The sequence below is a fragment of the Vespula vulgaris genome, chromosome 11 (assembly GCF_905475345.1).
Source record: "Vespula vulgaris chromosome 11, iyVesVulg1.1, whole genome shotgun sequence".
Taxonomy (NCBI): Eukaryota; Metazoa; Arthropoda; class Insecta; order Hymenoptera; family Vespidae; genus Vespula; species Vespula vulgaris.
The window spans coordinates 4,598,129-4,625,911 of NC_066596.1; the positions used below are offsets into that span (position 1 = coordinate 4,598,129).

Below are 27,783 nucleotides of genomic sequence, written 5' to 3' on the forward strand. Positions count from 1 at the left end.
CCAACAGTTTATATCATCGCGTGAACTTTTTTATAATCCATAATCAATATTTAATTTATTCCATTATTCTGTCTTATATATTTTGTTTTGTCTTTTAATAAGATACGTTTCATTACTTTTCAGAAAATGATAAATTATGCATACCATTTTTTAATTTATCTATCTATTTACTTAATACAAAATAAAATATAGAGGTTATCAAATTTTCAGTCATAAAAAAATATTGTATCATACTTATTTGCTAATAAATGTTTATTTTTATATCAGCTTGTGGATAAGCGTTAGCAAATGCAGCAGTCAATGGATTAGCCGATGGATTAGCTACAGGTTCGGCATTTACTTCGAAAAATCCCAAAGCTGCGACCGCAGCAACAAGTAGAAATCGTGCTTCTCATGATAAAAAGTTCCTGCGTATTTGACATCAAGCAGAATACTTTCTTGCTATTCCTTACATTTGCACGACCTTATATACACGTTAGTATCTACTTCGTGACTCGCATTACTAGTACTTTAACGAGAAACGTGCAAAATTGCTTCCATTAGTTATCATAGTTTTAATTATGTAGGTCACGACATATGTTATAAATTTGCCATAAAAATATACATTAGGACATTAGATAACCTAAACCATGGAAACTGGAGATATTTAAAAAATTTTATTTTTTAGTTATTCATAGTATCACGAGCGATAATGGATTATCTTAAAACACACGAATTCATAAGTAATCGTACAGTTCTATTCGTAAAGTAATATATAAATTTTTATTCTTAGGCTATATATATTTTTAATAGACCATTTCGAAGACTTTCATAAATAAATATCTTAGAAAAAGTATAATAAAAGTTTATAATTTATATAAGATTTCAGAGTGCTGATTAAACCTGATTGATTCAATGTACTGTATGATTCATTGTATTGATAAAATGTAATGAAAAACTGCGTTAGTTTATGTAATTTGTGAAATAACGATGAGAAGAAAAGATTAAAATGTTTTCACAGAAGTTAATACTCACATAATTTTATATTATTATCACATAATATGTGCCTTATATTTCATGAGGATTTATTTATTTTGAACATCGGCTGAAATTTGATAACTTAAAACTTAAATATTTAAAGAATTACATTCATATACAGAATCATATCACATGCGAGCGCTCATTTCGATTATATATGTATTTTTTGATAGACAATAATAGCACTCATTATAATTTTATTTAATTCGTAAATCAGTATACTGATTTCAACCACATAGTATGAATAGATATATGTTTTAAGTGTCCTACTCATACACGCAATATGAACGCAATTCATCATTAAAAAATTCAACAATATGTTATCAGATATTGCCATGTTATTAGGAAGCGAATTTTTATGGTTTAACTGATAATAGCGCACTTAAAATATAACATAAAAAACAAATGTTAAAAAATTTTAATATAATAATCTAAATAGTAATGAATCAATATGACAGAAGTATGACAAAAAATGTTTTTAAAAATTTATCTACATCGTAAAAATGCATTTTAAATAAATCGTATTGAAAGAATACTACACAAGTAAAATTTCAGAAGGTTGATTTAACAAGTACAGTAAGAGTCATATAAGTTCAATAATTAATGAAATTATACAATTTCATGAATTAAATCAATTAACTATGAATAAGAAGGAAAGAAATGAATTTACAAGATTAAATTCTCATAGAATCTTATATTTTCATCATATAATATTTGCCTTATAATGACCTTTCATTTATTCCAAGACACAATGGTTATTTAACCACTTCTAAAAGGAGAGAAACCCGGCTAAAATAAAAAACATGGATCAAATCTTTCGTTAAAACCTGACGTAACTAAAATTAATTATAATACTATTCTTTGCATCATATATAGACGTATAAAAAGGAAGTAAATCGTATGTGTACAATTAAAAAAATATTTCTTACCGGGCGTCCTCTACGTCTTGTAGTAGCCGTTGGATTAGCATCAGCAAGTGGCTCAGCTAATGGCTCAGCGTTAACTTCGAAGAATGCCAAAATTGCTGCCATAGCAAAAAGTAGAATCAAGCACGTGCTTCTCATGATGAAGTTTTGTTGCGTATTTCACGTCAACCAAAACAGTTCTCTGTAACTGTTGCTTTTGCATGATCTTATATACCTCCAGATATCTACTTCGCGAGTTTATGTCACGCCAGTAATATTGTCTATAACAATAACACATATCTTATCAAAGTATACTGTGACTTCTTGGTGTAAAATGCTTAATATTTCATTTATAGCGTTTTTATTTAAGTTACATAACTTGAAACTGAAATAGAGAGCTGTAAAAATAGATAATAATATATTGTTTCAATATATATAATAACAGCATGCATTATAACTTTAACTAATTCATAGATCAGTATAGTACTCTATTCAGAAATGCTTAGATTGTCATAGTTAAACACGCAAGTAGTTAATATCGACTGATAAACAATTGAACGATATGTTATTGGGTCGTGATTAAAAAGTAGAGTTTCATTGGTTATTTGGGAGATAATTTAATTAAAATACAGAATGGTTCAAAATTTCCTAAATAAACAAAAACTTCTTAAATTTTTATAAAAATCAATCCTGTTTCTAAAACTTTGCAAGCTCGTAGTTAGTTTTGTAGTTTTATAAACTAATCTTGCAAAAATAATATTAAAAGTTTTGAAAAAGTGATATAATACAGAAAACAGACATTAAATTATATTTAAGTTGTGATTAATGAACGCACAGCAGATCAACGCAAAATTTAAAGAAAACTTCATTAAAGTTGCAAAAGTACATATTGGAAGATATGGAAAATATTGAAAGATATATGAAAAATATCATGATGATTCCAAAAATTCTAATATAATTAACGGATTTCATGAATTAAGTCAATGAACGATGAATTCGGAGGAAAGGAATAAATTTACGAGATTAACTTCTCATAGAATCTTATATTTTCATAGTATAATATTATGCTTATATCTCATCAGGACCTTTCATTTATTCCAGGACACAACGGTTATTTAACCACGTTTTAAAATTGGTTTTTTACACTAAAATAAAAAATACGTATCAAATCTTTCGTTAAAATCTGACATAACTAAATATAATTATAACGCAATTCCTTACATCACATATAGATCATATCTTGTTGATAAATATGAATCATATTTTTTATTGAAAATTTGATTTTATAAAAAAATAATTATAATAGAATTCACTACAGTACTTATTGATACATAAAGTACATGGAAAGTATAGCAATAATTAAATAAAATACTTAACTACCTTAATTATGCGACAAATATTAGGTCCGACCAAAGTACCGCTTACTTCGGAGTATATCAAAGCTCCGACCATAGCAAAGAGTAGAATCAAAGACGTACTTCTCATGATAAATTTTTATTGTGTATGTCACGTCAATTAAAATAATTTTCTGGAACTGTTGCTTTTGCTTTTACCTGGTCTTATATATACGTAGATATCTATTTCGTGAATTCAAACGGCACGATAATACCATTACTATTATCTTATCAAATGTCATGCAATATTCTTTTTTTATTGTAAATATTAAAAATTTTTTTCAAATGTATTTTAATAAATTTCTAAACGTAGTCTAAGTAATCTAAATGCCGAAGAAATAAATGATCATTTCAAGTTAAATCATTTAAGAATTGTATTTAAAATAGGATTCATAAAAAAGATTGAAATCGTTAGATAGTTTGGACCAGGACTCGAGCCCGGATTTTGAAGCTTTCCATCAAACTGTTTAGGGGTTCTTTGGTCAATCTCTCCACGAATGTATACATATATTAAATAAATATGCTCATTTTCACGTATGTGTGTTCCGGTTATTTATTATTTAATGTACAATAATAATACAGATTAATAACTTCGCTTAATTGATAAGTTACTATTCTACTCTATTCATACAGAAATGTCGTAGCACACACATATAATTAAAACACAATCGATTATTTAAAAATTGAACAATATGTTATTAGTAATAGTTATTAGCAATAATTATTAGTAATATCAATATAATTAAGAAGTAGAGTTCCATTGTCTCTAATTGTTATTTAGTATTTTATCTGTTGTTAGTACTCTATCAGCTGTTAGTGGACTTATAATATAAAATCATTTTACAATACTTAAATCTAAATTGTGATGAATCAACACACAGCAGACGAATAAAAAATGTTTCAAAGAATTTTATTTACAAAATCCATTTTGAATAAAGACGAATTAAAAGATAAAAATGAAAAAATAATAAGTTTTATAAGTAATATATACATATATATATATATATATATATATATATATATATATATATATATATATTCCATAACAGACATTTTATAAATTCCTGGAAACAATAATAGATGTTAAAAACAAATTATTGGTGGACTTTGTCCTGGTTTCTGAAACAAAAAACGTTTATCAAAACTTTTATTAAAAACTTGATATTATTAATCATAATATAATTTGAATTGTTTTACTAAGACATAGAAAAAATAGATAGAATAAGTAAAACTAAAAAAAAAATATTTAATAACCTTGAACTTCTCACAAAGATCAGCAGTATTCCATGATTCAGCCCGTGGCTGAGTAATTGGTACACAGTTTACTTTAGAGAATGTCATAGTTATGACCACAATTAAAAGTAATATCAGACTTTTCATTCCTGTAATGTAATTTTGCTTTATATTTGACTCCAAGCGAAATAGTTTCTTGTAGCATCTGTAACATTGTTACAGTCTTATATACACGCAAATATCAACTTCGTGAGTAAACATGTCACGATAATATGACTAATATTTATCTTATCAAAACTCACGCAGTATTGCTTTTTTACTGAGAATGAATACAGTTTCTTTCGTGAAAAATATAATCTTATGTATAAACATAAGCAGTTTCTTTTGAAGAAGATATAATTTCACGTATAAATATATGTGTAATCGTCGTAGTTCACAAAACACATAATTTATTTGTCAAAAACCGCAATATTAACTTATTAACTTAAGTTAAATAACAATTCAAAACATAAATATGTAGTTGTATTAATAGTACATAAAATGTGTATGCTGCGGATATATTCATTTTTTACAGAAAAAAATAATAGCATGCATATAATTTTGCTTAATTTATAAATCGATATAAATACTACTTTACTTATACGAAAATGCTTACGTTTTCCTAGTAACATAGACAATTAAAGTGCAATTGGTTATCAAAAAATTAAACGATATGTTATCAAAAATTGTTTGCATTATTTCGTGTATTTAATTAATAAATACACGGATTAGAAAGGTTGAAAAAGTATTCATTAGAAATAATGTGTATATCCATGAAGTAGTATACTTCTTATTTTTCTTTTCGTTTGGAAAGGAATACTTCACCATTTGTAAACTTCAATCTGAATATATTTCTACATACCATAGGCTAACATATAGATCATTTGATTAAAAGATTTTATTCAAAAGATATTATTGTTCTTTTAAATTTCATATAAACATATATAAGAAACTGTATCAAATTCATGAAATAATTACTTAATAAATACATACAGAGGCGTGTTACTAGTAATTGAATTATCTAATGACTTAGCAATTGGTTCGCAGTTTACATTGGAGAATCTCAAAGTTATAGTAGCATCAAGAACTTCATTCTAATAATATAATTTTGCTTTATATTTTGCTTGGTATTACTCCAAGCGAAATAATTTCTTGCAGTATCTACATTCTCACAGCCTTATATGCACACAAATATCAACTTCGCGAGTAAACATGTCACGATATTATGACTAATATCTATCTTATCAAAATTCATATATATAGTTTTACTTTTTTTTCAAATTGCTTAACGATTAATTATTTAATTGTAGTTCTTAGAATATATTGTAACACAGCCATAATAATACACATAAAACTGTTAGATAATCCAAAAGTTTTAATAAAGAGTGTGTATTTATTTTTAATAACCTGTTTGAAAGAATTCTCAAGAAACTTACTTCCATAATAAAAATATGTTAAAAAAATAAATATAATAGAAGTTAATTAGATTTGTGAAATATTAGGAAATAAATTCCCTAGTGATGATCAAAAATTTTATTTAAAATGTCTAACAGTCTTTAAAAAATAGACATAAAAAGTTGTTAAGTAAATCAACAGTTAAATACAGAGAATATAATTATTATAAATAATCTATTTTGAAAGTTTGTTAGGAAGCTTTCCTACACTGAAATATGTATTATAGAAATAGGTGTAATAGGAGATAGCATATACCTACAAATGTGAAATTGGAACAAATTCATTCTGTAAGTAGCGAACATACGATTTTATAATATAGAATTATACTAGTTCGTATATTGTAGCAAGGAACGGGTAGGTAAAAATAAAATGAATTCACTAGATGTAATGTGCACAGTTATTTATAATATCATAACAATATAATTCTTACATTTTATTAAAAACATTTAATTTGTTTTCGGAATAAATGATAAATTAATTCATTGCGGCCTTAATGATAGATTTAATCTTTTTCCACTGAAATAAATAAAAGACATTATAATTACAACATGTTCTTGTAAATAAATATACCAACGCGTAACAAATAAATAATCCATTTAATATAATTGTTAATCAATACTTACATTTATTGCGTCTGCATTAGCATCAGCAGAAGGACCAGCTAATGCGTCAGCTGATGGATTAGCTGCAGCTTCGGCGTTCATTCCGAAGAATCCCAAAAGGGCAATGAAAGCAGCGAATAGAATTAAGATCGTGCTCTTCATGATGAAAACTTGTTGTGTATTTAACGTGAAGGAAAATACTTTCTTGCTATTCCTTGTATTCGCACAGGCTTATATACGCGTTAGTATCTACTTCGTGATCATATATATCACGACGTTTAGATTACTAATATCTTAACGAAAAACGTGAGGTATTACTTTTTTTATCACTTTTTTAATTTTAGGAATACAACTCACGAAACATATAATAATTTCGTAATAAAATTAGATATATAGGTATTGGGTAACTTAAAAGTGGAACACAATGAGATTATTTTCAATAGTTTATTGCTTCCGCGTTTTATTTATATCTGTAACAACATAATAGTCTATAAGAATTATAAATTTGTTCAAATTGGATTATAAATTATTAATAATAAAACAGTGTTTAAAGTGTCTCATTTGCAGACATGATCGATCTACGAGAGATTGCAACAACTTTGATTAAATTAAAAATAAATAGTGCATTTGAAGTCTTTAAATACCTATGTTGATTTTTGTGTAAATCTAAACATATCAAAAATAAAATTTATGGGTGAAAATTATTATCAAGTAATCGGTTTCACGGAATTCACAGTTGTTCAGATAATCATGAACACGAAACATGAGCATCGATGATAGTATAATGAAGGACTAATCTGCACATTTGGAGATGACCAATTAGCCGCCATTTGATCCAATGAAACATCGCAGGATTTGGAAATACGTTTAATTAAGCTACAATCAGATCAAATCATTGTTAAATAACCGTATACACATTGCTTTATGGAAACTATGATATCTACATGAAATCAACGATTCGAATGATCTCTTATTATCTTATGCAATTTTTATAATTAGCATCGTTCCTCGATCTAGGACATCACGTTTTGAAGCAATGAATAACACGGAAAAGAAGCTTTTGATTGCTCTTCCTTCGTCCTTCGTTACGCAGAACGAGAAACAAGCATACGCACAACCCACACCCTTTGTTTTCCGAATGCAAATAAGTAGCCTCAACCACCCATCCTCTCTTCTACTTCCCTTCCCCACTTGTTCCTTTCTCTCTCCCTCTTTCCCTCTCTCTCTCTCTCTTTATTCCCATCTATCTATCTACCTCAATCGTCCTTCCGTCCTCTTCTCTCTCGACGACCCCACAGTCATTCTCTTCCTCTCTCTATTTCTCTCATCCTTTCACCCTCCTTCCCACTCACTCACTCGCTCGTTCACCCCCTACATGAATACACTCGGTGCACCAACACGACGAAACGCACAACAGGCCGCATGCATATTCATACGTGGCCCGGTGGCTATGTGTGCAAGAGAGGTTATTAATTAACCGGAAGCCTAATCAAGGCTCGTAGTCGAACGGGGGTAGTAGCAGTCGCTCCGCATCGTTGAAACCGCCCTTCGAAACTGCAAACCCTTCGTGCAGGTGACGCTGCAGCCTGCATCGTTTCTCATAGAAAATTATTTCGAAGAACAAATTTTTGAACGTATAGTTCATTCGTTTAATAATAAATCAAGAAAGCGATGATAGAATAATTGTCGAATACGAAACAAAGAGATATCGAATAAAATCCTTCATTTACTATTTTTATATTTCTATTAATTAAAATCAGTTAATGTTAAAACAGAACAAAAGAAAACAAAAGCAAAGGAAACAAAACAAAATGCATGGACATACGTACATTTATTTGAAAATACTATAAAGAAAATAATGATCGATTTACCGGACAGCTCGGCAGTGGATTCAATTACGATCTCATTCGGCCGGGTCGAGTCGACTAAAGCAAGCCGGCGATTCTCCCGGTTCCGCGCGATTGGCCCAGGGTGTCATTTCGATCGATTAGGACGAAAGTTTCCCGGGAGCCCCCTTCTTATTCAAGACAACTCCTCTCTTTCGTGTGTAATCCATCGGATTAGTCAATTATGTATCGCATTAAGTTTCCATGTGTTCGAATCGGTCAGCCAGCGAGAGTCACCTACTCGGGAGTGCTAGGCGGTAACGAACGAAAGCGCAAACAGGGGGAATAGAAGGAGGACTATGCGAAAGGGTTGAGACCGGGGAGAAGGAGGTGGAAGGATCGTTGGCGAAGAGGAGGAAAAACCAAATGAAAAAGAGCCTTTGTATTTGGGATTCCTGCACAGAGCGAGGGTCGAGGGTACTGAGGGTGAACGGGGGATGCAACTGCAATTTGTACCTCTTACTGTCCGCGGGAAGAATAGGTATTGTCTTCCAGGAGAGAAATGAATTGAGCTTCTATGAAGCCCGGCGTGCGAATGGGAATCGATATTTTTAATTTCAGTAGAAGCCAAACATCTACAACTTCTATCTGACCTACGCTATCTTCTTTCGTTTAAGCTAAACCTCCATCCACTTTTATACCAGCATCCCTCACTCTTTTTTAACTGATTACCGAGTCTTTAAATACCTAAACTACGGGATCTAATTGCACGGTTGACTCTTCAACGTGAATCACGTGCTTGGGATGCGAGCTTTGTCTGATATTCTTCATGACGAGAGCCGGGTTTTCGAGTGGTTAATGGTTTTATCAGATTTTACCGTTTACTACATCGTTTTTCTTTTGTTGGTCCCAAAGGATGCGTTAAATAGTCATAAATCTTTTACCGAAGAATTACGACTTGCAAAAATAATATTTATTACATCTATACGAATCGTACTTAATTACGTAATTGAATTCATTTATCTTCTATACTTGATAACATTCAGTTATTTATTCGATACTCCAAAAACCTAACTGCTAGGAAAAACTATTCACGAGATAGCAAAAACGGTAAATAAAACGAGATCCACTTCTGATGCGTGGACTCGAAGGTCGACACGATGTGCTCGGATGATTTCATTCCCTATAACTGACCGTTCCATGGGGATTATTATTTTTTCATCAAGTTGCGGAGGGAGCGAAGTCTCGAGCGAATGCGAAGGGTCCAGACGGACCACCCCGAGAAATTGCATCTCCAGTGGTCAAGCCGGTGGTGCTGCTAACCCCTCCATCTTCCATTCCACGAGCGACCTTCGCGAAATATATACGAGCCGGCAAATTGAAAACTAGCGATCGGACCCGCCTGAATAAAATATCGTTTAAATTTATCGTAACACCTGCTCTATCGGAAACCGTGCACGCTATCGAAACGCTAAGTGCCTGCGTTATTGCTAACCCCATTCCGCCTGGTTTTTCCTCGGAATTTTGATCTCTACCTTTCGATAACCAAACTTCTTCGCTTTTGTTAATACGATCAAGTGCAAAATTCGATCGAGCTAGTCGCCAGCACGGAAATCAATATTGAACGTGTTCAGTTCAGCTAAGCTCATTTCGCGAAGTCTTTCGGTACAATAAAGAGTCGAATTCGATATAAAACGGGTACAATCTGGCTAAATTACATTTTCCAAATTGTATGGACAAAGCGTGAGTATTCAATGATCGTCTAACTACGATAATTCGATTCTAATTAATATCGAAGATGACAACGTAAACTTTTTCAAGAACAACAATATTGTCTATAATATATCTCAGTATCGTAATTGTAAAAGTTAATTTTTGAATTTGAATACTTTAGGATGCTCAACCTTTACATTATCCGATTTAAGTTAGCAATAAAGGAAGCATTAGAATTATAAAAAAAAAAAATCATAATTTCTTCGTTGTATACTAGCAAAATGAAGGCGCTCATTGATTACATAAATCCATAATAGAATTTCAAAATTTTCCAAAGAAGTTCTCATTGAGTTTTATCTCTATAAGTTTTCGTTATAATCTTAAGTGTTGCGAAAAAATATATTTCATATAAATTTTCAATTTTTGTTTCAGATTCATGGGTACGTAGAAAAAATGAGTCAACTGCTAGAAATCGTGTGCAAACGTCTTGAACCAGTTGGGCACCCCTTCATAGAGTATGTGCCGGGGATGGTTATTTTAATTACTGTCCGGCGGCTTTAAATTAAAGAGCTGGGTTATCCTAGGTGTCGAGCTACCCCTCTTACCCTCTTGCTTCGGTAACTCGTAAGCACATACCTTCCGTCTTTCTCTCTTTCCTTTCTACCTCTCTCTTTCTCTTTCTCCAGTTCTCTAGCGTTTTCACTTCTTCCTCTCACAGTTTCTGGGTAACTCCGCATCGTGGACCGACATTACAAGCGCCATTCTTTACACCCGGCCAAGTGGCGAGGTTATGTTTGACGCTAACCGGGAAACCGCGCTAAATTGTCTAAACTGCGCCAGATTAAGCGAGGCTGCTCCACCATCCTACTACTACTTTCCAACCCTTTCGACACTACCACCTTCGTCGTGTCCAGAAATTAACCGACACTCAGCCTCCACCGGCAGGGAAGTTAGGAAGAATTTCAGGAATTGTTTCATTTAGCTCGGCAAGTGTGTGAGAGTAAGAGAAAGAGTATGAGGATGAAGGTAGAAGGGAAAGTGGCCGAGTCGTTGGCCAAAATCGCTTATACGGTGACCTACGTGTTGCTCTAGTTTAACATGCAAAGACTCATTATTGCAATCGAGAATATTTCTTTGAAGCAACTTGATAAAATGATGTCTCTGAAATGTTCAACGAATTGAAAATTTCTGTTGTACAACATGAATCTTACAAAATGAACAATCCACCCTCAGTTTTCATTAATGTCCACGTTGGTACGAATCAATGTCATTCTAACTTTTTCAACTCCATATTGTAATATATTCTAATAAAGCTCAAGAGAATAAAGCTTTAGGGGTGCAAAGCTATTGGTCCATTTTCGCTTAAGAAAGCCGACGATTGGTCGTCTACAGTAGAAACACTGCATTATGTATGTTCCTGTTACCTCCGGCCGAGTACGCTTCAACACGCGGATTACAGGCGCCCGACTACTTTTCCCTTCTAGCTCTCTTTCTTCCTCTTTTTTCCATTCTTTTCCTCCCACTTCGTTTCGTCGCTACCTACTCATGGTCTTTCTCCCTCCTCCCTTTCTCTCTCTCTCTCTCTCTCTCTCTCTCTCTCTCGCCTCTTCTTCCTTTCTCTCTATTTTTCCGATAGAACACTAACTTACTCCCTCGTGGACTTTCGCAAGGAAAAGAATAGTCTAGCCGAGATTTATCGAGTAGGAGTGTCGTTTTCCACTAATTTTAACGCCTTCTTAGAAATCCCTATAGCAAGTACAGGACTTGCTGAACCCTTTGATCATTTCCGCTCCGTTTTTAGGGAGTAGTTTATACGTGTATTCTTTTATAAACAGATCTTAGGAAAAAAAATCGATACTTCAGATCGATTGAGTTATGTCGAAATGTTATCGCGATCGTAATTGTTTCTCCTGTTTTTCTTTGTTCAGATATTCCTTCAGATTATCAAGAGATCACCAGTGATTCCTTGAAGTTTCCTTACTTGAAATCCATTGGGTAAGAACTTTAAGAGTTGATCTAAAACTAACATCGAGTATAGTAAAAGAAAGGAAAGAATAAAGGAAGAGGAAGAGAAGATGAGAGGATGTGAGTGGGTGTGGATGGTAGGGATAGGAGTGGAGTGCGGGTAGCGGGCACTCGATGTTTAATACATAGGATAGAGTCGATATTGCAACACACAGGGTGACTCTCGCGTATCTTGGTGACAGGGTGCGAAGTCGCAGAGCGACCTCCTGGCGAGACGTGGCACTCAAACAGGGAAGTGTCGTCGAGCTTTTCAGGAGCTTTCAAGTGCTTTCGCAGTTGCCTCGAGTACCGTAAGAGGCTTTCAGAAACGGAGGCGGAAACGGGCTTTTTAATAGGGCCGAGGTGCCTCCTCTTTCTCTTTCTCTCTCACTCACCTGTACACTTTTTTCCTCCACCTCCTTCTCCTTCTCCTTTTCTTCTTCTTATTCGTCTTCTTCTTCTTCTTCTTCTTCTTCTTCTTCAACAACTACGCGTCGTCCGATTTTGGGGTCATCGATCGCTTAGGGACAGTAGTGAGAGATAAAAGCAGCGTGTCATATGTTTACGTAGTTTACCCGTCAGGTTTTTAAGCTTTTGTCCCATTTATTTCTCTATCTTCTACTTTCTTACATTTCTTCCTCTTAATCTTTTTTATTCACATTTCTTTAAATCTTCTTTTTTTGATTTTAAACTATTCTCTTAAGTTCAGAATCGCTTATATAAATTATCTCTACAAAAATAAAGTAATAATGTTTCCAAACTTCGGCTTTAACGTTTTCACGTTTTCTACATAGATTCTTCCTTACTATGATTTCACCTTCCATGGGTCGATATAAATCTTGATGCACAGACTTATTCACGCTATAAAGATCGATGGAAAAGGTTCGGGATGACGAAGCGAAAGAATTTGCGGCTGGAATAACTTTGGCCATCGGTCATCAAATTGAGAACATGTTGGGATATTGAGAGCGGAAGGTAAGCTCTCTTACGGTGCTAAATAACGGAATCCGATGACGAGGAGACCAGTGGAGAGAACCGCGGAGAAATTTCTTTATAATGAAAAATTCTAAGCTTGTTCTCTTTTTTTTTTTTCTTTTTACCGTTAAAATAATTATGTTAAAGCGTACCTTCATCCGAGAAACTTTAATTGCTATCGAAGAAGATAATTATTATTACCGATGGAGGTACTTAAGAAAATTGTTTTATTTTACAATCTATTTACGTGTATATTCTATAGCATAGCAGAAACGAATGTTGAAAAAAGAATGAACGAAAAGAAAAAGAGAAAAAGAATGGAAAGGGATAAGGGAAAGAGAAAGAGCGGAAGCAGGCTAAACTTTTCTTTTTGTTGTGAAGTCGAAAGAGGAGAAAAAGAGAGAGAGAGAAAGAGAGAGAGAAGGAGGGAGAGAATGGACGTTGAACGTAGCTATCGAAACGTCGTTTTGATGGTACACGTTGTCGCATCGCGCGGCTTCGAAATCCCGGGGATAAAGTTAGGGCTCAAGCCAGCCAAATGCGAGTTTAAAATGTTACCACGGACCGGACGTGCATGGACGAATCCTGCATAATGCCTTGGCCGCTTCGTTCTCTGCTTGGACAGGCAACTTTATTCGAATTTTCTGGAAAATTAAAAGAGAGTTTTCGAGCAGCGCGTTCGAGAAACGACGAAAAGCGCGTCGTGGTGAGGAGAGAGGCTACTGAGCAGGTCGGGCCTAAACGTGCGCGAAATGCGAAAATCGGGAAAAGTCCTTCCTTTGTCAGAGAGTCGGCTTGCGGACTTTCGGCTTCGGCGGATTTTCGATTTAACCAACTTCGTCCTGACCGTTAACGTATATGCGAATATATACCTCCACCTTTATCTACAACCCTCTTAGCTGATTATTCTTCAACAAATGATATTTGCCACATTAACGAGTAATAAAATGTGAAAATAAGCCATAAAAACAAATAACATTCAGGCGTTATATATAAATAAATTCTACGATAAATATTTCATTAAAAAAATATACTCATGAATATCAGTAATCCATTAAAAAAAAAAAGAATAAAAATAGATAATTCGATATGAATTAGCAGGTTGTTTTCTCTTACTTCGTTACTTCAAGCTATGAAAGTATATGATATACGCAAACAAACAAAAAGTAGATTGGGTTAAGGCACCAGAACAGCCAGTTGCGTCACTGAAAGCGTAATCACCATTATGAGTCCATCTCACGAAGGGCGAATAACAAAATTGAACCGCCAGCCGCGCCGAGCAGTTTTTGTGACAAGTTAAAATGGCCGTACCGAATTTTTATAGGCCGTTTACGATGGTGCAGCGAAAAATTTGTAACTCTAGAAGCTTGGTTGTTAGAACGATACCCCAGGGTAAGGGGAATAGATATGAAATATTTATTGAACGGATTGTTCTCAGTGTTATTGTTTTTAGTACACATTATTGTTATTCTTCCTTTACAACGTTAATCAGTCTTGTAATAATTGGTATGTACATTAGTGTACGATATGATCATGATGGTTAAGAACTAGCGCATCTAATATGGGATAAAGTGCTTGTTCCAAATAAAAAAAATTTATCCAAGAAAATATACAAGATAGATACATTTTACACTTTACGTATATTTGAAATATTTTTTATTATTAGACGAGTACCCCTCAACATCTACGGATTTAACATAAGTACACCAACGAATTGACAAATTACTCGAAATACTTTAACGATACAAAACTTTGCTGAAATTTAAAATCACAACTATCGTTCCATCTGGAATGAAAGAGAATTGTTATTATAATCTAACACTAACGTCATCGGGCAATTGTACCGAGAACTGACCAATCACGATACTCCTTTCTTGCGTCCTGTTATCCGCGTCATATTTGTCGCTTGAAAGTAGTAAAGAATTCGCACGCGCGCGCGCGCGCAAACAGTGCCTCGGAGCGATAAACTTATCTCTCGCGCTGGAAAGCGAAAAAGCTTTCGAGTGTTCAGGAAGATAGGCAGTTAAGTGGCACCGCGGGAGAACGATCGTAGCCGCTAATTGCCTTAATTCGATAAACTACTACTACCATCACATTTTCTCCACCCTTTCCATTTAATTCTGACCTCGTATCCTTCAACTTTTACTCTTTCGTTTCTGCACCTGTCTTTCTCCCTTTTTCAACATCGTTTCATCACCGTTAACCAAATTCTTACTTCCGTTTCTGTACTATTTATTTACATATTTATTATAAACGACATAATTTTTAATTGAATTATTCATTGAGTATATCTATCCAATATGAAATTATATAAAAATATTAGTTTTTTTTGAAATATTGAAGAGACTCGGTAGAAGTTTGATGATCATTAATGTGTAAGTCGACGAAATTGTTCCTGGCAAAACTCCAATGTAAAGAACACAAACGAAAAAGGAAAAGAGAGGAGCGAATTCAGGATACAAACACATATACGAACAGCAATTTAATTTTCCCCTCCCTCGTCTTCCTTTTTTTCTGTCTTTCTTTCTCATCTTTACCCTTGGTACGCTATCCAATTACACATAAAGCACTAATCACGCAATTAATCTCAATCTATTTAATAACACCTTCATTACCAGACGCTGTAGGAACCGGCCCGAGAACGGAATCTTCCCCTTCGTCTCGTTTCTTCTCTTTTTCGTTCTTCTCTCTTTCTCTCTTTCTCCTTCTCCCTCTAACTCTCTGAAGTCTCGATCCTTCTTGCAAATCGTCGGCACGCCTCTGCTATTCGCATTCCTTCAGAACGTGCATCGTGCTCGTGCGGATATACACTGGAAATGCAAGTGGTGCTACATGATTTCGATTAATCGAAACGAACGATGAAGAAGGCAGAGAGAGAGAGAGAGAGAGATAGAGAGAGAGTGAGAGAGACTCACCAATCGATTTTCAACGACGACGGGGCGAAAATTGGTGATGGCAAGCGAGTGCGAAATCGTTGCTTTTTATGTGTCTCGTTTGGTACTTTTAATTTCGTTTTTTTTTTTTTCTTTTGGATCTGCTCGTATAAACTACTGTTTATTTTATTGCTAGATGTCGATCGAATAAAATAACTTATTTTCATCTAACCTCACGTACGTATACTAGTAAAGCAATCTAATTTAACCAACAATATACGCGTATATCACGACACAAATAATAAAAAGAAGGTCACAAATTTTCTATACCTATTTTAAAATACGTCCGGTAGGTAGTCGAGCGTGACGCAAACGAAGAATGTTATCCGTTATCCGTTCATTTTTTCTATAGAAAACGATGCAAGTCGACGAAGGAGGAAAATAAAAAAGGATGAAAAAAAGATATGAAGGCCACAACAGAGATTGACGCAAAATTATTTGCCATCGAAATAGCCGCACGCTGATACACAAAACACCCATCGTAAGCGATCGGTAAGTCGATCGGTCCGAAGCAACGTCGTTGAACGCTTCGCTGAATCAGATCAATCTCTGAGAGTAGATGAAGAGTACGAGGAGAGGAGAGAGAGAGAGAGAGAGAGAGAGAGAGAGAAAGAGAGAGTAGTTGAGAACATTTTTCCAACGATCCAAGCCGCATCACCTTCTCATCTTTCTTCTCTCTCTTTCTTCATCTTTCTCTCCTTCTCTTTCTCGGTGTTGAACGTGCGCGCGGGCGCACTTGGCCACTTCCGCTCGACGACTGCACCTGCCAGGAATGCAGTCTCCATAGTTGGACTCGTGGTTGCAAAGTGGCATCCGTGTGCAGCGAGGCGCAAAACTGTTATTGAAGAAGAAATTAATTCCCGTCCTGACTTTGTGTCTCTTTGCCTCCTTCTTCTCCTATCTTTCCATCTCTCTTTCACCCTCGGTCGCACCTATTTTAAACGCCTGTACGACTTGTTCCTTCTACCAGTTACGAACGTTTCACGTCATTGTGATCACTTTAGAATTGAAGGACTTGAAGTTGAATCGATCCAATTAACTTTTTGTTTCCTCTCGTGACTTCCCGCCATTTATTGGGAACACACAACATACGTCTAGTTCAAACGAATCGTATGGAACCGAAAAGTTATTTGTTTTAATCTTGATTAGCCTTTGCAACTCACCTAATCCTCATGTTCATCCTAACCGTCGCACTTGAGTCCATCTCGTTATAGAACTTCGTGATCTAACATCGATTCGTTTTCAAAGAGCTCAAAAACGAGAGAGGGAGAGAAGAAGAGAGAAAACATATCGAAGGAAACGTCGGAGTAACTCGATTCGGATATGCACTTTAAATCCGAAATCCCACTTTTCCATTACCGAAAGCGTGTGCAACCCTTCGCTACGTAGGAATACTTCCCTCCTCTCCCTTGATCACGATTTTGGTGGCAGTCCAACGTAGAGTAAGAGAGACAGAGAGAGGATGAACGTGTGCGTGGGTGGTTACTCCTATATACATAAGTGTAGGTGTATATACGTATACGTGTATATGTATATACATATATAGCATGCGTGGTTGGGTATACCTCCCGTGAAAGCCCTGATCGAGAGAGGGAGAGAGAGAGGACACGTCGGGGCAACATATCAGAACGACTATCTATCGCTGCCTTTTACGCTAATTGATAAATCGTGTTACGTTAATGAATGGAGCGGACGAGATGGCCGGAGAGGGGTGAACAGTCGGGTGATACTCTATATAGCTACTCTCCGAGGAGAGAGAGAAAGAAAAAGAGAGAAAATAGTGAGGGGTGAAAGGGGGAAAGGGGTGCTCGTAAGGATAAAGAGGAAATTGAAAATCTTACGGTTATGTGGCGAGGATCTTAAAGGTACCGCTCACAACGGCTACACGATTATGCTAGTAATATGTAGATTATGGGACCGGTCGTCGTAAAAGGGCGCGGGTCACTTATATGGCAATCGTTCGTGGAATTTGCGCGGTTGATAAATTCTATGCCATAGCGGCTATTTACTTCCTAGGATCGTTGATTCTTGTTGCGGATTATTCGTGCATTCAAAAAAATCCCATTTGTAGTCTTTGATCAATCGATAAGATTTTTAAAATCGATCCTCGTGTATAGTACGACATCCATTAATGGTTATGTTCGATGTTCAAAGATTTGTAAGAAGAGTACCAACCACTACCTCAACTTATTAATACTGCGTTCAAAAATATATTTCGTAAGCTTTCAGTTACTTATGATAGAAGAAAAGTTCAAGCTAATTTATAAATTTTTAATAAGAAACCATCGCATATTGTTAAAAGAATTGTTTGAAACGTACTTGTACGACGATGATCGTAAAATAAATCGACGGGTTGCGAAAACAAGATAAAAAGGGAGAGCATAATAATAGAGTCGGACTCTCTCAGGAGAATCATCCATAGCAAGAACAATCGAGTAGCGCGAAGTGGCTCGCGTGAGAGTAGGCACTATGTAAAAATGGCTGCTTCGCGCTCAAGTAAGATTAAACATCGGTGCACCGCTTATAAGGTTTAATCGAATTAATAAATCAAGCTGGGCTTCCATCGGCAAATTCGCAGCTTGATATTTTTATTTCTCATTGGAAAAGAGCATTGAGAGTCCTCTCGAGTTCAAACACGATGCCCTCTTCGCTTTTGCTCAGACCTGTCTGTCTTTGTCAGCTGGCAAGCCAGTTTGCTTTCTACTTTTCTTTTGCTTTTTCTTCCTTTCCTTCTTTTTTCTTGCTATTCCTCGTTCGCTCATCAAAATGCAATTTGACAACTGACAACTGCCCCAAAGACAAATTCATCCAAACTCCTTCGATATCCTATGGAAGGATTCGCTACTTTTATTTCGCGATATAAATTTTTACCTGCATAGATATAGAATATGTTGGTTCTATTAAAATCAAATACTACAACAAATTATGATGCGGTTAAAAATACTGAAATGTCGTATGGATAAAAAACAAACACCCGAAATACACCCTCGAAAACTCTCATCACTCGTAGCGCGATATCCCTTACAAGGGATCGTAACTTTTAGTTCGAGCGATCCTTCGAACCACTTTCAAGGAGAAACTATTTTTATCATGATGTAATGTTAAGGTTTGCGTGCGAGTCCATTATCTGTAATTGTGCGAATAAAACATTTATGCGCGAGAGCGTAGCACCACAGTCAAGGCAAACGCATTTATATAGAAGCAATGAAACATTTATGAAACTCAACGTACCGTGTGACGTATTTATTGCATTTCAAGGTATATAAAAGGCGGAATATTATACGCGACTTAGACCGGACAATAATGCGTTAACGGTATTTCAAACGTTCCTATCCAAATCGAGACATTTATACGAAGTGTACGAAACTTCCCAAAAGTTCTCCCTTGGAACGATGATTGATCGTAATTAGGTGAATACCTCTTTGAGTAACTATGTAAGCATAAGAAAAGTAGTCTTTTCTATTCCAAATCTTTCTATGAAATAATAGCATATGAAAAACAAAAAGAAAAAAAATTCTTGTATATTTTCACGTAAGTCGATCGTTGTTGGTTTAACTTCCTTTTTCGATTGTTTTATTGAGGTTAATACTTATAATACGATTTTAATCACAGAGATACGTCCTTTTAACCACTGCGCGAAAATCCGTCCGATTTTCGACGCGCTCTTTGAACGAGCACGCGTACGCGGACGCACGCACGCGTTACGTGGAATCCATTCATCAACCCTAGCAGCATCGCATGTTGCTGTGCGCCCAGCGGGGGTGAGTTAACGCGCAGCAAGGGCGCTGCCCTCTGAACTCCAGGAGATTCCTCACCGTACGAGTAAATCGCTCGATTTCGTCTTCCTCCATGGAGTTATCATTATTATTTCCGATTGTATGCCGATTCGTAACCAAAGAACTGTCTGGTGGAAAAGAAGGGAGAAAGACAGATAGAGAAAGAAAATAAAGGAAGACACTGAGAGGACAGTAACTTGGTAAATCCAGACCACAGTAGAGATATACTGTCTTTCACGACTTTTCGTCTGACGGCTTCTTTTATATCGCTGGCTGGATCTTCGAACACCCAAAGGGATTTTTGGCTTTTCTTCTGATTCACAAGGATTCCTTTCCTTGCTTTTTTACGTCGTATTATCCCTTCCTATGATCGTCAAGATCCTTTACCGGATAAGTATCCCAGAAGGGAATGCTTATCGATGTCCAGTATCAAAGCTTCGATTCGTAAGTAGTTCTTGATAATGTCGAACGATGTGGTAAGAGAAGGGAAGGAAAGATGAATAACGATTTGTCTTCTTCCTTCCGCCTTATTTTTCCTTACTCATACGATACTATGTGTCTGTTCTTATCTGTGATAAGTACAGACAATGATCTATTTAATGGCTATATTATCGTTTTATTGCAAATAACAGAATATCGTGGGCAATGTTTTTATATCATTGTATAATTATTCAAAGGAATTCATAAAATGAAAATTGAGAAAAGAAAGCAGTAATAATTTTTCGCATGTTTTTTATCGTTGATTAAAAAGACAAAAGGAGAAAGTAAAGGAAGAGAAGAAAGTTAAAGAAGTTGACTCCAAGGTAACCTTGGATAACCACGAACACTAAGCGTACGTAGGACAGACAGATGTATGGACTAAGAAGAAGAGAGAATGAGAAAGAGAGAGAAAGAGAGAGAGACTGGACCGCTAACAGAGAGGCTGTATGGCGTCTCTGATTGCCCATTGTCCGACTAATAAGATATTCTATCATCTCTCGTCGTGCCGTCGGCGCCTGACCGTTTCAAAGGAAAGGAATCCTACCACAGTCACGTGTTGACCAATCGAGACGTAGATTTACCGTAGATCGACCAATCCCGTCTGCCGACGTTACTGGTAATCACCAGCGCCATCTTCTGTCCCTTCTCTTACTCCTGACCTTCTTTTTATCCTGTAAATGAGCTCGGCGTAAGTCAACCGATAAATAATACCCGACTTCGCGACCAGCTGCGAGCTTTAAAATTGCCTGTGTAAAAGTGTAATGGGGCCTTAATTGAACCCACCCAGGACATCCACTAACGTTCTTCGCATTCATTGTCTATTTATATACGTGAGTTATGGTATTGCTTCAAACATTTTGACCATCTTCACGCGGACTATTTTGGTCTTTGTTTTATTCGTTCGTAACTAGTGTTACCATCAATCTGTTAAAAAAGAAAGAGATGTCTCGTTAAAAGAACCAGTTTTTAAAGCACATCATCGAATCGAAGAGGAAGAGTAGCTTCTTATCTTCATCTTTCTTCTTTCTCCATTTCATCGTCGTCCAATTGGTTCCCTTTTGTCCTCCTCTTGTACAAAATTTCGTATCGAAGCCTTTTTCTCTCCAGCTGAAATCCTTTTAGGGCTTTTCTTCACGCTCGCGTGCCTCTCTAGATAACTCGCAGGATATTTCGTACTAATTGAGCGATAATCTTCAGTAATATTTATAATCCTTTTACTTTTCAGTCATGTTCCTTTTTCTCTTTTTTTCTTTTTTTTCTTTTTTTTATTCTTTTATCCTCCGTCGCAGTCATCCCTGTCTATTTTCTTGCTTCTTAAATCCCCCATACTTCGTGTTATCGGTATTCTCTTTTCTTCTCTTCTTCCTACCTTTGAAAGTGAGAATCACTTTAGATAAGGTCTTGACAGACCGCGTTAAGATAAAGGATTGAAAGCCTTGATGGATTTCAAACATGATGGTATTAGCTGTAGCGTTCGACGATATCGGCTTTTATCTTTGGCGACCAGGTATTTTTTATTTTACGTTTCGTACCACAATTATTCATAGACGTTATGAATTCGTGAATTTTGTAATTCATGAAATCGAGATCTAACTGCGAGGGACAGAATTTGTAAAGATTGTAATGAAAAATCATTTTATTAGATCTTTAATGAGATCCGTAAGTACGCGTGTATAATAATTACAAGTTTAAAACTTATCTATCGACATCGAACTAATCGTTGTGCTACCGAAAAAATAAAGACAAAGAAATTAACCTCATCATATTATTCATTATATCAAACAATTTTCTTGAGCCAAAAAATGAAAGGAACGCCTTGAGGGTCCCTAATCGTCATTTCTCCAAGAACATTTCCCCCAGTTGATCCAAGGTAATAAAGAGAGAAAAAAGGAAGGAGAGTTTATCGTAAGTTAGCTGACAAACTCGCGGACAGAAAAAGTGGTGGATCGGAAAGCGATTTTCTCTTGAAGAAGGAGAATGATAAAATCTGTTCTTCGAAAGCATCGTTCGCGTACGATCTTCAAGAGAACTCCACGTACACATTCATGCACACATGTACACAGGTAAACCTCAACGTACATGTAAAAGGGTTGGTCATCAGAGTTACGTTGTCGTCGTCGGGGTTTCGTACGGGGTAAGAAAAACGGGATGATTCGGTGAGATTTCGTATAAAAGCAGATCGTTCGAGTAAAGAAAGGACCGAATCGACGAAACGTCGAATTGAGGACCGCCCTAATCGTGTTGAGATCTGCTTCTATGGTGTGATGCTGCGCGTGGGTATATAGCATACTTAGTCGACGAGACTTGGAAGAGAAAGAGAAGGTGCTCGACTGACGGGAGAAAAGGGAGAAGGATCCGTGGAAGGTCGGAGGGATGGCTGAGTGAGTGAGCAAGAGAAAGAGAGAGAGAGAGAGAGAGAGAGAGAGAGATGGAGAGAAAGATAGAGGGAGAGAGTTAGAGGAGGGAGAGAAGAGAGAGGGAGATTGCTGACGGTGGTCGAGGGAGTCGATCGAGCGTGGGTTGCGGGCCAGGCTAATGCGAATATGCTGTCGTCCAGATAGAAAGAGATACCCGATAGCGAATCTGTGTCCGACACGGATGTCGAATTAGCTTGGATTTAGGTTGCCCGGGGAACTGACAAATAGTTATTGCTTGATTAGGTGCCGGTACCAGCGGCACCTACCCTACCGATATACTTCTTCGACGCACGCCCTTTTCTCGTTCGGTGGGTTATGCGCGTCGAGTTCCCCTTTTTTCCTTCTTTTTTGACAAATCCTAGAGCGCATACGAACGTTTTTGTCGATTTTCTACTAAATGCAAAAAGATCTAAATCAGGAACGCCTTTGTATCGTTTTTTCATATATAATATCGATTTGGTGTAGTATTGCTTATATCCTCATACCATTGACTTTACCATAATGATTGCAAGGAAACAAAGCTAGCAAATTCGCGAATGAATTCTCTCTTTTTTTACTTCTTTAACACTTGTAATCCCTTCTTTTATACCTGTCACGATAACATATAAAATTTAATCCTCTCTAAAAGCAATCCCGAAGCATTACACCGTCCTTTCGCAGAGCCGTCTTAAAAACAGCATATCCTTTCGAAAGCACGAGAAACCAAGCAGCGTGACTGACTTGACCCTCGAAAGGGTCAAACCAGTAACGATTTCCGGTTTTGGGGTTCACACTCGGCCTCCGATGATTATTCCGGACAATTGAAAAACATTTCGTAGGACGAAATCGAACATGGCCTACGCATACGAGCGTATAAATGGAAAATTGAGAGAGTGAGACCGAGGGCTGGGAGGAGGGTAACGCCGTGGGGATGGAGATTGCAGCTCGAGCCTAATTTATATGTTAATTTTCTGAGCAAACGAGCCAACGGTGAGGTATTCCGCGTGATCAGGATAGAGTATTCGATCTCAATCTCTCTCTCTTTCTCTCTCTCTCTCTCTCTCTCTCTCTCTCTCTCTCTCTCTCTCTCATTCTGTTCGCCTCTCTCCTCCTCTTCCCCTTTCGTTCGTTCAATTCGTCTCGTGAGAAGTTCATCGTATACGAGCGTATGCGTCAGGTACATGATTACAACGATGACACATGGGAAATTCTGATAATCGTTATATTTGCTATCTGAGAGTCGCTCGGACATGCATGGAATCATTCGGTGGCGAGAATAATGACGTCGAGATTCCATCCGTAGTCATCCTTCCCGGTGTTCACTCAGCGTAAAAATTTTTCCTCGTTTCACGAGATTTTTTTTTTTAATAAAAAAGGAGGTAACTTACTTGAAAATCGATAAAATTAATGAAACATTTCCATAGTCAATATATTTGGAGAACGACATACTCTATTATGCAATTGATATCTCAAAGTCGTTTAACAAGACTTCACATGAACCAAGAAAAATCTCTTGGCCCAGTTTTAAAGAAGTCGCCGATATCAATCTCTAGTAATCCCAAAAGTGTCGAACATGCAAACGAAGAGAAGAGAAATATTGTACAAGCGTGTTGATCCGATTGAGCGAGCTAGCGAGTGAGATAGAGATAGAGATAGATGGGAGCGAAGAGTCCCTCGTCCATAGACAACGGCCGCAAAACCGCCAATTTTCCCGATCGTATACCGGGAACCGAGCGGAATAGTCGTCCGAGCGACGAACGACGGGCGACAACAGGTTGAATTAATTGACAAAGATAGCATTTTCCGCGTCGACGTGCCTACCTAAACGCAAATATTCGATTGCGTTCGCCAGGTCCTAGGGTCAGCCTCGGTTGACGAAGGGAAGGGAAAGGGTTGCTCGTTTGTGCGTGAGTGAGTAAGAGAGTAAGTGAGCAAGGGAAAGAGACAGAGAGAAAGAGAGAGAGAGAGAGTAGAGAGAGAGAGAGAGCTGGCCCGCGGTTCGGTTGATCGAACACATTTTAATCAATTCCATTAGTCCGGCCTGTAACCGTCCACACGGATATTTCTGCGTGAGCTTGTGTATGTCTCACTCTCTTTCTCTCTCTCTCTCTCTCTCTCTCTCCCTCTCCTTCCCCTCTCTCGCTCTCTCTCTCTCCCTCTAGTTTTGTATGTAGGCAGGTAGCAGCGATAAAGTGAGAGCGAGAGAGAGAGAGAGAGTAGAGGCCGGTTTACGAACGACGAAGCCGTTGGTTGTTGGTTCGCCAGCGACGTCATCGTTTCGGTTTACACGCGCCAATCATCGACCGACTAATTGGTCGGTACTCCACGACCGATTCCGCGCTCCATCGATTCCACCGGCTCGAAATCACACGCGTTTTCGTGAGAATATATCGCGATTAATGACGTTACCACGAATGTACGCAGGCAACATTTTCTTCTGTCCGAGCAATCGTCTAGAGGATTTTCAGTTTTTCGTTTCTACCAACTAAGAAGGAATCACAAGTGGTTAATGTTCATCTACTTTAATTGTGATAAGTCCATTTGGCGAAGTGATAAGCAAAAAGCTTTTAAAATACTTATCATTAAAAAGTATCTCTGACCTATATAAATTCTAAAACAATGTTATTAAAGGCATTGATAACGAAATATCGTTTGCAAAATAATATAAAATCTCTAAAAAAAAATTGTTCTGATAAGCCGCATTCTTGTTTGTAGAACGACACATTAAAATTGGTTCGTTGAGTTACGATAAGCTCGGGAACAATGGAAATTTCTTTTGGCGTGAACTCGAAGAGGACCCATCTTTAGCATTTATTATACATAATTTCCCGTTTACTCGCTCAACCGTGTCAAAGGAGAACGACCCGTTAAAACTTTGGGCGGTCGTTTCCGATAAGTTGCATCGTAGAACTCCCGACGAAGTTCGCGCCCTTCAAAGGACCCTTAATCGTTATTTTCACGTTCTCACAATTTTTCACTGTAATAGCAAGAATAAAAATCAAAAGGAGTGACACCATATGGGCTAAATGAAATATGAAACTTTCGATATCGTCGAAATTAGTCAATTGAACGTTGCCATTTTGTAAAAGTTAATAAAAATCGGCGCAAGGATATAAGTCCTATCAAGTCCGTGCATCACAAAGAAGAATGATCGAAAGCGTTAAAGCGTGCGAGACGGTTGAGGGAGAGATCGAAAGAAACGAAGCGATGGTAGCCACGAGTTGACGGCAAGGGAAGAAGGACGAAGAAAATAAGGGAATAAATAAGATAGACGTCGCGAAGGCAGACCGTGAGTGTCGCTAATGAACTGGTCTCTCACGTCTCTCTCGCGCCCGGCGAACGGCATCCGGAGACATTCTCCCTCTCTCTCTCGCTGTTTTTCTCTTTCCCTTTTCTTTCCTTTCTCTTGCAGCACGGACAGTACTCGACCGGTCTTCATTATACTCACCTCGTTGTCGTTAATTGCACACGCACCTACGTGATCTTGCGTCTTTTCTCTCTTTCCCTCGCTTTTCTGCTTACTCACTCACTTTTTCGCATTACCAAACTCTCTTTATCTTTCTTTAGATCGAAATTCAAATCAATCGTTCGATAAATTTGTCATTTACGAATTCAACCAACAATTTACTATACGACATTAGAAATATTTCGTAAATTCAGCTGTAAAGAGAACACCTCATTCTCACTTTGAGTATAACCAATGAACCGATCGAACGATGCTACGTTGTTGGGGAGTAGTCAAAGAGTTTCTCAGTTGAAGAGACGCAAGCCGCATACGGTCGAAGCGCACGGTTACAAATCGTCGCGAAGTATCCAGTTCCAACCTGTTACGGACGCTGAAAAATCCTGCAGGTATCCGTGCGCAGGAATTTCCTATCAATTAGGGACAGGTTTCCATGCTAGCGGCGAGCTGCAACTTTAGTGGAGAGGGAGGAGTGAGGGGTGGTGTTTGATTTTTTCCTTTCTCCCCCTTCTCCACCTTCTGACAACGTAGGCGACGTTTCACCTCTTCCTTCGTTCTATCCTTACCCTTGAATCCTGATTCTCTCGTATATACAGTTAAGAACCGTTTAAGAACCGGCCACGAATATAAAGATTACTACCTCATAGGTCATTCCCGTCATTTTCATTCCCACGGATCGTGGGTGAGTCTTCCGTTAAATCCCAACGAAGAGATCATCTCAACCGGTACATTCTCTACTATCGTTAGGATCATGTATAGGGTGTTAAGAATATAAATTTAGGACTCGGAAGATATGTAGTGCTCATTAAATTAAGTAAAAAATGGTTAGGCAACTTGTCAACGTTGGCAATGTCATAAGTGATTTTTAGCTTTTATATCACGAGTCATTTTTTTTTCTTCTGTTCATCGTAAGTCACTTATATCTAACTCCCATATTTAAGGTAGGTATTTTATTACATACATCTCTCAATTCTTCCCCTAGCAATTATTATGAGTGTTCCGCTCGCTTCTCTCCAGTGCAGCAACGTTTTTTTAGAATAAAAAAGGGACTTAGAATTTCCATGGTTAAGGAGTATATACGAAATTATTTTTAAACGGCCGTACAACGAGAGCGTTCACTACTTGATACGATACCGCAGTTTATCGTTGGAAAAACGTGCACACACGGGCGAGTATAGCGTAAGGTGAAGTGGTGGGGGTAAGCAGGCAAGCAAGCAAGCAAGCAGTACCGAGCAACAGCAGCCTCTTTCGCTGGCGCAAATTAAACCCCTTGCTATTTAATTGGCCTTTAATTGGCCCAATGTAAATTATAAATTAATGTCCCCTTTTCATTAAGCGGCCTGAAATAACCGTGGCTTTCGTCGTTCCATGGTACAACCAGAGAGTGGAATTCTTCAAAAGCAAGAGAGAGAGAGAGAGAGAGAGAGAGAGAGAGCTCGTTAATGCTACGCGTATTTTGGTGACTTTAAACGCTCGCGAAGATGCGCTCTGAATCTCTTTAGAACGATCCTTTTTTCTCAACATAAGAGGGAAGAAACTCGAGGGAACACGCATAAATTACAAACAAATATA

At 36.9% G+C, this 27,783-nt stretch overlaps 2 long non-coding RNA genes across 2 annotated transcripts; both read right to left on the bottom strand.

The window, feature by feature from the left end:
* Positions 1 to 2,945: 2,945 nt before the first annotated feature.
* Positions 2,946 to 3,451, bottom strand: LOC127067427 (uncharacterized). The gene is made up of 2 exons (XR_007782624.1): positions 3,303 to 3,451; positions 2,946 to 3,067 (listed from the first exon to the last, which is right to left on the bottom strand). It is a non-coding gene; the product is annotated as an uncharacterized LOC127067427 (long non-coding RNA).
* A 924-nt stretch (positions 3,452 to 4,375) lies between these two features.
* Positions 4,376 to 4,735, bottom strand: LOC127067426 (uncharacterized). Its single transcript, XR_007782623.1, has 2 exons — positions 4,571 to 4,735; positions 4,376 to 4,435 (listed from the first exon to the last, which is right to left on the bottom strand). It is a non-coding gene; the product is annotated as an uncharacterized LOC127067426 (long non-coding RNA).
* Positions 4,736 to 27,783: the final 23,048 nt, after the last annotated feature.